General features: G+C 47.2%; 1 long non-coding RNA gene across 1 annotated transcript; it reads left to right on the top strand.

Annotated features, from left to right (window-relative positions):
* The first annotated feature begins 1,575 nt into the window (after positions 1 to 1,575).
* Positions 1,576 to 10,940, top strand: LOC138741795 (uncharacterized). Its single transcript, XR_011343763.1, has 2 exons — positions 1,576 to 1,703; positions 10,757 to 10,940. It is a non-coding gene; the product is annotated as an uncharacterized lncRNA (long non-coding RNA).
* Positions 10,941 to 11,411: the final 471 nt, after the last annotated feature.

The following is an 11,411-nucleotide window of genomic DNA, read 5'->3' as shown; positions in this document are numbered from 1 at the left end:
TTTTTATTATAAATATTTGCTCTGTGACATTGCTGCAAAACAATGAATTGCATGACTTGTTCATAACAATAAAATCTGGTTCTGATCCTGATTCTACTCTGTGAGATTCAATTCAAACAGGATAATCGAGTTTTCAGATGATACAGAGTAGTCGACAACAATGATGAGTCAACTTACAGAGGGGAGTCTCATAAAATGGAGTGTGAACAATGCCCGAGTCCCAACATGGCCACAGCAAGGGAGTTGATGGTGGAATTCAGCAGAATGAACATGTATTCTACATTATACATCAATATTTATTATGATAGCCTTAGCTGCAGCAAAAAAAAAGTATAATGTCAACCTGGAAATCAGAAGAGAGCCTGAGAGTACAGCAATGGTACATAGAAATGAATAAATGTATTCCATTGGAAAAAATAACATATAATTTAAAAAATAAAGTCACAGTATTCGAACAAATTACGAACCGTACATGGAACGCAACAGAGAGGGCCTACCGCGGACCTCTGTCTTGGGTAAACTTATACATCTCATTTTGTTCGTTTTAGATTGGTCACAGTGTTTGAGCTACCGAAAGAAAATAGACACACACACCGAGAGCAGTTCAGATTATACAAATGTTTATTACAAATTCAAAAGCTGATTTCACACTACAATATGCAAGCCCTTCCCAACTATACTTATCAACGCTTGGACTGGTCCCAACTGCCGAAGCGAGGCAACGACTGCACACTTGTAGTAGGTTGTCAGGGTGCCGGTAGCAGCTTCTCCACCTCCCCTGACCGGGACGTTGGCTGGACTCCTGAAGTTCTTCTTCTTGCTGAGAGATATTGTCACCTCTCAGAGAGTCTCAAACTTCAGCAGCGGGACCATGGCTCATATTACCCAAAAACTGCTTACCCAAGCACCTATTCCCAGCGCAGCAAGAAAGATCAGCAAGCAAGCTAGCATGCTAGGCTTCTAGCGAATAACATAATTTTCAGCTTATCACTTTGAATATATTGTTTTATTTTGCATCAAGACTAGGCCTCTGACAGTCTGTGACCAAAACAAGCAGGAAGATTAAATGTTCTTGGTACACAGATGTCCTTTCGTCAGATAACAACATCTCTGGCCCCTTGGTGGAATTTAGCTTATGTCTGCTGATTCTAAAACACAAGCAGGTTCTTAGCCTTGCAGAACCCAGAGCTGCAAGTTTAAAAAAACAGGTTAGAATCTTCCATTACATTCCACCCCTTGGTTACAGGCTGTCAGACACGAGACTTGACAAGCATAAGAGTACAAAAAGAGTGTAAAAGATAAATTAAAACTACAATAATCACAAAAACAAGTAATAATGTGAGCAACCAACGGAGAATATTGTGGCCCAATCCCCCGAATGTACCAGCTAACTATGAAAAAGGATTCCAACCAAGGCTCACATTATCCTTGTTGGCCACAATACCCAGACACTGGAGCTCACGAACAGATTTTGAAACATGCTGAACAATAACTTATTTATATAAGCTGCACTTGAGGCGGGTGACCGAGGACTTCCTTGATGTAATGCACCGGACCATGTCTCCCACAGGCAACTCACTCGGAACTTCCTCGTCATTACAAATCCAATTGTTGGCACCAAAGCAGCTGTTAAGTCAGATCACCAGGAGCGTAAGATGGAAGACCTGGAACAAAGAAGCCTGACACATGTCACTCACAATACCGTAAGCGTTCAGTGTTTAAACAGACTAAATCATCCTGTCCCTCAATAGCTACCCACCAAGTGTTACCCTGGGCAGGTGTCACTATTTCTCCTTTTACAGGAGGGCCACTACCTGGTGGTGCCACCCATACCTTTTGTCTGGCATTCTCTCATTCAGGAGTGAGGGGCAATTATTGTTTTTCCTCTGGAATAGGCTGTAGTTCAAAAGCGTGAAGAAGTCGGTGGAAAGGTGTACCTCCTTTTAAAGGGTGACGATTTAAATTGTCGACTGCTTGCTGCAGCACCACCCCTTCAGGGTTCCCAGTGGTGTTAACAAATGAATTTTTTCCTTCAGTAAGCCATTCATTCGTTCAACTAACCCAGCAGCCTTCGGGTAATAAGGAATATGGTGAACCCATAAGATATCATTGTCATTTGCCCAATCACAGATTGTCTTCCTGGAGAAGTGTGAGCTATTATCAGACTGAATCTCCTCTGGAACATCATAACGAGAAATTAAATGATTTAGTCCTTGGATAGTGCTAGCTTGGTCAGCCGTCTTGGTGGGAAAAGCAAAAACCAGGCCTGAAAAGGTGTCAACCATTTCTAGGACGTAACGTTTACCCATACAGTCTAACATAGGGCCTATGTAATCAATTTACCAAACCGCAGCTGGGCGAGCACCGCATTTTATTCGGCCATGCAGATCAGGAGGAACGACACGGGACTTCACAAGTTGACATTCTGGGCATGTACACACGACCATGCGGACATCATCCTGATGGATGGGTAAAGCATGTGTACAGGCCCACATAGCTGATCGCTTCTCCCCCAAATGACCACTCTGTTCATGTGCCCATCGAGCCAGGGGGACGGTATCAGCGCGGCTGATAGTGGCAAGCTGATCTGCTACTGCATTATGTTGTGCCATGTTAGTCGCCACATTGGTATGGGCATCAACGTGATACACGGTTATCTCACAGTGGTGGGAAGCATCCCACAACAGCTGCCACAACTGTTTGCCCCACACTGGGTGGTCATGTATCATCCAGTCGTTCTTTTGCCAATCAGGCATCCATACCACAAGTCCATTAGCCACAGCCCAGGAATCAGTAAACAGGCGAAGAGGGTGATCATGGGGATCTAGTGGTAAAGTGACTGCCTTCAACTCAGCATACTGACTAGAGCCACCATCCCCCTCCTCTGATAAGTGAGTTCCTGACTTGGGATGGTAATCCATTGCCTTCCACTTTTGCTTTCCTTGCACCCACCGGTTGCTACCATCAGTAAACCAGGCATCCTCTTGTTCTGCTTTCTATACCATCTCTTCCGTGGCCCCTTGGATTATTACATCATCGATATAATGGTGAATTGAGAGGGAAGGCGATACTGACACCGTCTCCAGATCACGGGCAATTAGGCTGTGGCAAATAGTGGGAGAGAGTACATAACCCTGAGGGAGGCGGTGGAAGATATACTGGCGCCCCTTCCAGGTAAAGGCGAACTGATCCTGTGAGTCTTCAACTATAAGAATACTGAAGAAGGCGTTAGTGAGATCAATGACAGCATACCATGTTCCTGAGTTCCCAGTAGCAATGTTTTCAATAAGGGTAACAATGTCCGGAGCTGCTGAAGCAAATGGTGGGGCATGTTTGTTCAAAAAGCGATAATCAACTGTCATTCTCCAGAAGCCATCCGGCTTCTGGACCGGCCAAACAGAGCTATTAAAGGGCGACATTGCGGGCCTCACTACCCCTTCTTCTTGCAAAGCATCGATGGTGGCACTAATCTCTTCTTGCCCTCCGGGGAGGCGATATTGTGGAATGCATACTGGTTTCATGGGGGGTGGAACCATCACAGGATCCCACTTAGCCTGACCCACTACTAGTCTTTTTTAATAGTCCGAATTCCAAATGCAAATCCCCCTTGGCTATTATTAAGGGCCGTACCGGCTAACATATTAATACCCAGGATACACTCGTCAGTAGCAGCCACCAGGGCATGTAACCAGATAGGGGAAGGGCTATCACCCACAGTGGCACGGACTTTTATTTCCTTTGCAAGGGTGACCGCTCCTACCAACCCCTCTATTCGAAAGGTCGGTCCAGTCCAGAGGTCGGGGTTACCCGGAATCACCGAGTGCTCCGCACCCGTATCGACGAAGGCCAAATATTGGTGGTCGTTACCCCCACCCCAATGGATTGTCAACGGTATGTAGGGCTATGGGTCCCCGTGTATCCGCCGTATCTCATTGGTGTAGACATGGTAGCCCTGACCACACCTTCATGCTTTAGTAGGGTTCGGGGGCTCCCAGGCCCACATGCCACTATTATCCATAAGAGCCTTGTTAACCATTTGTTGTACCTCATCACGGGTAAATGGAGCAGGAGAAGCCGGCTCGATAGAAGCAGCAGTGGGAGCAGAGGGCACAGATGAGCCAAGAGGGCTCAGCAGCTGGAGATGATGTTCCCCTGCTTTTCTCTTACAAAGGGCATAAAGGACCACGGTAGGTTTCCCATCAATATCACTTTTAGGTACGTCTAACTTTAACAAGGTTAGAAAAGTGTCCTTCCTTGTCGGTCCGTTATTAGCAGCAGATCCTCTCTTTTCATCCTGCTTGTCTGATGTAACCTGGGTTGTACGTGAATGGATTTTACCTCACAATTCTAATTCTCAAAGCCCAGATAAGGCGTGCATCGCCTCAGACACAGGGTGCCCAATTAGCGGACTAGTTACGGACAGAACCAATCCCCGTACAGTGGGTTGGGTGGGACGAACCAATCTGGTATGCATTCCGGCCGTGAATATCTCTTCATCAGGGCTCCCCCCGTGTACCCACAGCCTCAAATGCCCTGCATACAAGGCAGAGGCCAGGGCCTGTTGCTGAATTACTGCTATACCCTCCTCTGGCGTTCTCCAATTTTTCAGCAAATGTAAATCCCAATCTACTGGTGATGGGTATACTCGTAGCAGGGCATCCCCTAGAGTAGTAAGTAAGTAATCCATCTCTCTCCCTCTACCCCGCAGCTCAGCAGTGACCCTGATATCAGTAGTCAATGTTCCTAATCCCAACAATTCCTCAGGGGTTAAAAATACATTACCCCCCCCCCCCCTTGTTCCCAGACACACAGGAGCCAGGATGCCAGAGTTTCTCCTGCCTTTTGCCTAAATCGATCTCTAATGGCAGCCAGCTCTTTTATAGAGAAGTCACGGATCATTGACTGTTTCCGACCCCTGTTCCCACTTTGGCCCACAGGGCCCTCCACCCAGTCTAGGGGAGGAGGCCGAGGCCATCCCGTAGAGGGAGTAGGCCATAGAGCATCAGCAGGTGTTTGGGTATTTTCCCCTGGGTCCACTTGGGAGACCGGGGTATCTATCCCTTCCATCTCTACCCTTACATCATCCCCCCTTCTGTCTGTTTGGGAAGTCTGCTGCCTTTTAGGGCGGGCGTGAACAGCAGGTGGAGAGGGCAGTATGTTAGGCACATGCTGGGGCGTATCTGCATCATTACCATTGTCATTCCAGATATTCCCATCCCAATCCTCAATTACATCAGGATTGTCACCATTCATTATCATGGCACGAATACGATATGGATCGGGTTCTACTCCATGCCTTTCCTTATCTGCATAGAGCTGCTGCCGGAGTTTAATATTACGGCAGATCATTTGGACATGCTTATCTTCCCACTCTGTGCTGACTGGTGCGAACAATCTCACTCATCATGGAGCAGCGTTGTCACATGGCTTCTAGCTCCTCCTCTAATGCTTTCTCTTGCGCTGAGATTCTACTTCTCTTTGAACTGATTCTGCTTCACGCTGAATGGAGTGGCATAAGGCGATGGCCAGCAACCAAAAACCATCCGTCAGCATCCCCTTTTTATCAGGAAATTTTCTTTCTCGAAGGACAGTGGCAACCCGCTCTCCCAGAGGTGCACTTGATGAATCTAAACTTCTCATCCCAACTAATGGGTGGTCCCAACAAAGACAGGGTATTGGCCAACATGCCAAACCCATCATCTTTGGAAGTCCATCCTGGAATCAAGAACTGCTCAGGGCTCACCTCTTTCTTTCGGCGAAACATCTTGAGACCAACCCTGCTCGCAGCACCAATTGTCTTGGGTAAACTTATACCTCTCACTTTGTTCGTTTTAGATTGGTCACAGTGTTTGAGCTACCGAAAGAAAATAGACACACACACCGAGAGCAGTTCAGTTTATACAAAGCTTTATGACTAAATCTAAAGCTGAATTCACACTACAATATGCAAGCCCTTCCCAACTATACTTATCAATGCCTGGACTGGTCCCAACTGCCGAAGCGAGGCAACGACTGCACACTTGTAGTAGGTTGTCAGGGTGCCGGTAGCAGCTTCTCCACCTCCCCTGACTGGGACGTTGGCTGGACTCCTAAAGTTCTTCCTCTTGCTGAGAGATGTTGCTACCTCTCGGAGAGTCTCAAACTTCATCAGTGGGACCATGGCTTATATTACCCAAAAACAGCTTACCCAAGCACCTATTCCCAGCACAGCAAGAAAGATCAGCAAGCAAGCTAGCATGCTAGGCTTCTAACGAATAACATAATTTTCAGCTTATCACTTTGAATACAATGGTTTATTTTGCATCAAGGCTAGCCCTCTGACAGTCTGTGACCAAAACAAGCAGGAAGATTAAATGTTCTTGGTACACAGATGTCCTTTCGTCAGATAACAGCATCTCTGTCTGCTGATTCTAAAACACAAGCAGGTTCTCAGCCTTGCAGAATCCAGAGCTGCAAGTTTAAAAAAACAAGTTAGAATCTTCCATTACAACCTCCACCCCCTAAAAAGATAGAAGGAGAAGAAGACGAAATGAACTGACCCAGTGTGTAAAAGCAGATGATACAATTTTCTTGTTTATTTTGATTGTGTGATGACATTGTTTAATGGGTTTATTGTATTGTATATGTTGAACATTGAGTGGGTGGGGAGGGTGGTGGGAAGGAGGGAGTGAAGGGAGGGGGGAGAAAGGGTAGAAAATGACACTGTGTATATTCAAGAGGGAAATGTTTGTGTGTATTTTTGTTAATATGGTTCATAGGGTGAAAAATAAAAATAAATTTAAAAAGATGCCAAAAAAAAAGGAGGTAGAGGACCATCAAAATCAGGACTCCCAGGCTGGGAAATAGCTTCTTCCCACAGGCTGTGAGATTGACGAACGCCATCCTGTAACCATGTAAATCATCCCGAAATATTTATCCATATTTATTTTAAATTATATATGTTTGCATATATGCGATTTTTTATGTACTGCACATTGTGTGTGCAACGTTGTTTCATCTGGTTATACGTGTACAGTCAGGTGATAATAAACGAACTTGAATTTTCCTGCGTTAGTTCCATATCCATCCAATCAGGTTGGATGTCATGGTGGTAGGACCCCATGAATGAGTCACAGAAGGTTTGACCTAGCTCCCCCACTCCTCCTGGCTCCACAACAGAGGCAGGGTCACTGTCTTGAAAACTGGGCAAAGCTGGGTTCACATACAAAGGAATCCTCTCAGTGTTTGAACAGCCTGCATGTAGAAAAGGAAGAGATAAATTTGAGCAATGCTTTGAGGCTGGATTACAACACATATTCAACACCATAACCCCTCCCTCCCCAGAAAGCCTGGGTCACACCACAGGATGACCTTCAAGTTTATTGTAAATAAAAGCCTATTGTTCTATGTCCAGTCTTTTGAGTTGTTGATAGTGCATCAATTTTATTTACAATATTTTTTCCCAACAACGGAACAACTCTTGAAGCCCGATAAGCTGGAGATCGACCTACAATCGCCAGAAACCTCAGACTGCTTTGAACTCCGGCTACGCTGCCTTGTGGTCTTTCTACAGACAGTCACCAATGAGGCAAACAAGCTGCACCTATTCTTCTCCCAGCTCAGACAGGTCAGAGGCAATGGACATTCTCAAGGACCAGTACAGGGAGAAAGTCAACAAAGTATATGCCAGGCACATGTTGGCCACTCGCACACAGTGACCGGGTGAATCGAGCGATGGGTTCCTCTGGGCCCATGGGGACTCACACGAACAAGCAACTTCCAGTTGGTGTCAGCCGCCCACAACACGGAGGACATGATCCAGGACACCTATGTCACAGGCATCAGGTCAGACTATGTGTACCAGAGGCTACTTGAGCATAGTAAGTTGGACTTAAAAGGAGTGATCGGCCTCGTGAAATTGCTGGAGATGGCCCTCTGTAACATGGAAGCTTACTTGATGCATGCACAGGGTCCACACGGGGAAGCACCATCTTGGGACACAAGTTTACAGGTTAGCAGCCCGCTACCACATCCAGTGAGCGAACCCACCACAGCCACGGTCTAACAGGAGCAGCCAACCAACAACACCCCCGAAAACGCTGCCTGGTGAAAGACGTGACGTGCTCAAAGTTCAGAGAGAAGGGGCACTACGTGAAGGTATGTCCATCACAGCCACCTTCCAGTCCCAGCGCTGCCACATGCACAGCCTGGGAGCTGCCATTTTGACTGCCATCATCTTCCGGGGATGACCACGCCACGACATGGGGCTGCCACATAGATGCCGCCATTATGCTCCCGGACTACAAGTCAGTAGGGCCAGACCACGAACTGACACTAGCTTCCAGGGTACGGAACCAAAACAGCCCATAGCAACTCTCCCTGTCTATGATGGACATCTCGAACAATGATCATTGACACTAAGCTTTTCCATAGCGGGAGCACTGAGACTTTAATCCACCCTGATATGGTGCAGTGTTACTCCCTTAAAGCAGGTCAGTGAGCTATAAAATCGATCTTGCCTCTAAGTCCAACTCAGCCGAGATCCGCAGTTACCTCACTGTGACACTGACCGTACAGGGCATGACGAACAGGGATTTTAAACTCTTCATCATGCCACAGCTCTGTGCACCAGTGCTGCTGGGGTTGGACTTTCAGTGCCACCTCAAGAGTGTTACTATGCAATACGACAATCCCATCCCCTCCCCCCGCCATCACGGTCAGCAACCCACAGTTCGTAAGCATGCCGCCATGCCCCACTGCAGCCACCCACCCCCTCACTTCTGCCGTCCCACCGACATGTGGCCTCTCCCTCTCTCTCTCCATATCGATCCCCCACCACTGTTTGCGAACCTCACCCCCAACTGTAAACTACAAAAAGTAGGTGATACTGTGAAGGGGACAGGGCGTTTATTAAAGTGGAAATGTAGCAACTCTTGAATGAAGGGATCATCGAGGCAAGTGCCAGCCCGTGGAGAGCCGAAGTGATGCTGGTCAAGGGTGGGGGTAAACACAGAAGGGTGATTGATTGTAGCCAGTCTATTAACCACTATACACAGCTGGATGCCTATTCCTCCCTTGCATTGCGGATATGGTCCATCAAATTGCCCAATATCATGTGTTCTCCACAAATGACCTGAAATCTGCCTACCACCTGCTCCCCATCTGTCGATAGGACTGCCAGTACACCATCTTCGAGGCAGATGTTCACCTCTACCATTTCCTCAGGGTCCCCTTCGGTGTTACCAATGGTGTCTCTATTTTCCAGCAGGAGATGGACCGGATGGTGGACCAAAATGACCAGCACGCCACTTTCCCCTACTTGGATAATGTCACAATCTGTGGCCACCACTTGCAAGATCATGACACTGACCTCAAGAAATTCCTCACAGCAGCCAAATGCCTAAATCTTACCTACAACAAGGATAAATGTGTTTTCTACACTACCCGCCTGGTGATCCTTGGCTGTGTTGTGGAGAATGGAGTTATTGGCCCCAACCTCCACTGCGTATTCCCCCTGCTAGAGCTTTCCCTCCCCCACAGGCCCAAAAAGGTGCCTGGAGTATATTTCCTATTACGCCCAGTGAGTGCCTAATTATGTGGACAAACCTGCCTGCTTATCAAGTCTACATCCTTCCCCCTGACAAGAAAGGCCCAAGAAGCATTCTATTGCATAAAAGAAGACATCGCTAAAGCCACAATGTATGCAGTGGATGAATCTGCCCCATTCCAAGTGGAGAGTGACATATCCGATTTCGCCCTGGCCACCACCTTCAACCAGAAAGGTTGGCCCGTGGCCTTCTTCTCCCGTAAGGTCCAGAGCCCTGAAATCTGACACTCCTCCATCGAGTAGGAGGCTCAGGTAATAGTTGAGGTGGTGTGGCACTGGAGGCATTACCTGGCTGCCAGATGTTTTAACCTGTTCACGGACCAACAGGCCATGGTATTCATGTTCAACAACAAACAGTGGGGTAAGTTAAAGAACGACAAGACTCTAAGGTGGAGGATTGAACTCTCCACCTATAACTCTAATATCCTGTATCGGCCGAGGAAGATCAACGAGCCCCCAGGTTCCCTGTCCCGAGGGACATGTGTCAATGCCCAGATAGACCACCTCAAAGCCCTCCACAATGACCTCTTCCACCCTGGCATCATGAGATTTTTCCACTTTATCAAATCTCATAATCTGCCATACTCCATCAGGGATGTCAGAGACATGACCAGGGACTGGCAGGTCTGCACAGAGTGCAAACCGCTCTTCTACCAACCAGATAGGACACACCTTGTAAAAGCCATATGGTCTTTCGAATGCCTGAATATGGATTTCAAGGTCCCCCTTCCCTCCACCAACCATAACGACTATTTCCTTACAGTCATCGATGTATATTCACATTTCACCTTTGCCATTCCTTGCCCAGAAATGACCACCACCACTGTCATCAGGGCACTGTGCAACTTCTTCACCCTGTTCATGTACCCATCATATGTCCACAGAAACCAGGGGTCCTCATTCATTAGCCATGAGCTACATCAATACCTGCTGGCCAGAAGTATCGCCACCAGCAGGACCACTAGTTATAACCCTTGAGGGAATGGCCAGCTGGAGAGAGAGAGAGAGAGTGCCACCATGTGGAAGGCCATCCTCCTTGCCCTCTCAAATCCGGGGGCTGCCAGTCTCTCACTGACAGGAGGTCCTTCCTGAGGCATTCCACATAATCACGTTACTGTTTTGTACTACCACCAATGTTATCCCTCTCAAACAAATTTTATCCTTCCCCAGGAAGTCCACATCGGCGACCACCCTGCCATCCTGGTTGATGTCCTGAGGGCCAATCCTGCTGTGGAAGTGCATGATGGGCCATAAATCCAACCAACAAATCAAGAGGATCCAGCTGCTCCACGTGAACCCCAAATATGCATTTGTAGCCTAACGGATGGTGTCTTGGGTAAACTTATACATCTCATTTTGTTCGTTTTAGATTGGTCACAATGTTTGAGCTACTGAAAGAAAATAGACACACACACCGAGAGCAGTTCAGTTTATACAAATGTTTATTACAAATTCAAAAACTGATTTCACACTACAATATGCAAGCCCTTCCCAACTATACTTATCAGCGCTTGGACTGATCACAACTGCCGAAGCGAGGCAACGACTGCACACTTGTGGTAGGTTGTCGGGGCGCCGGTAGGAGCTTCTCCACCTACCCTGACCGGGACGTTGGCTGGACTCCAGAAGTTCTTCTTGCTGAGGGATGTTGCCACCTCTCGGAGTGTCTCAAACTTCATCAGTGGGACCATGGCTTATATTACCCAAAAACAGCTTACCCAAGCACCTATTCCCAGCACAGCAAGAAAGATAAGCAAGCAAGCTAGCATGCTAGGCTTCCAACGAATAACATAATTTTCAGCTTATCTCTTTGAATACAATGGTT

Source organism: Narcine bancroftii, chromosome 8 (genome assembly GCF_036971445.1).
Source record: "Narcine bancroftii isolate sNarBan1 chromosome 8, sNarBan1.hap1, whole genome shotgun sequence".
NCBI lineage: Eukaryota > Metazoa > Chordata > Chondrichthyes > Torpediniformes > Narcinidae > Narcine > Narcine bancroftii.
The sequence above is the reverse complement of the archived record's forward strand: the minus strand, read 5'-3'. Positions and strand labels throughout refer to the sequence as shown.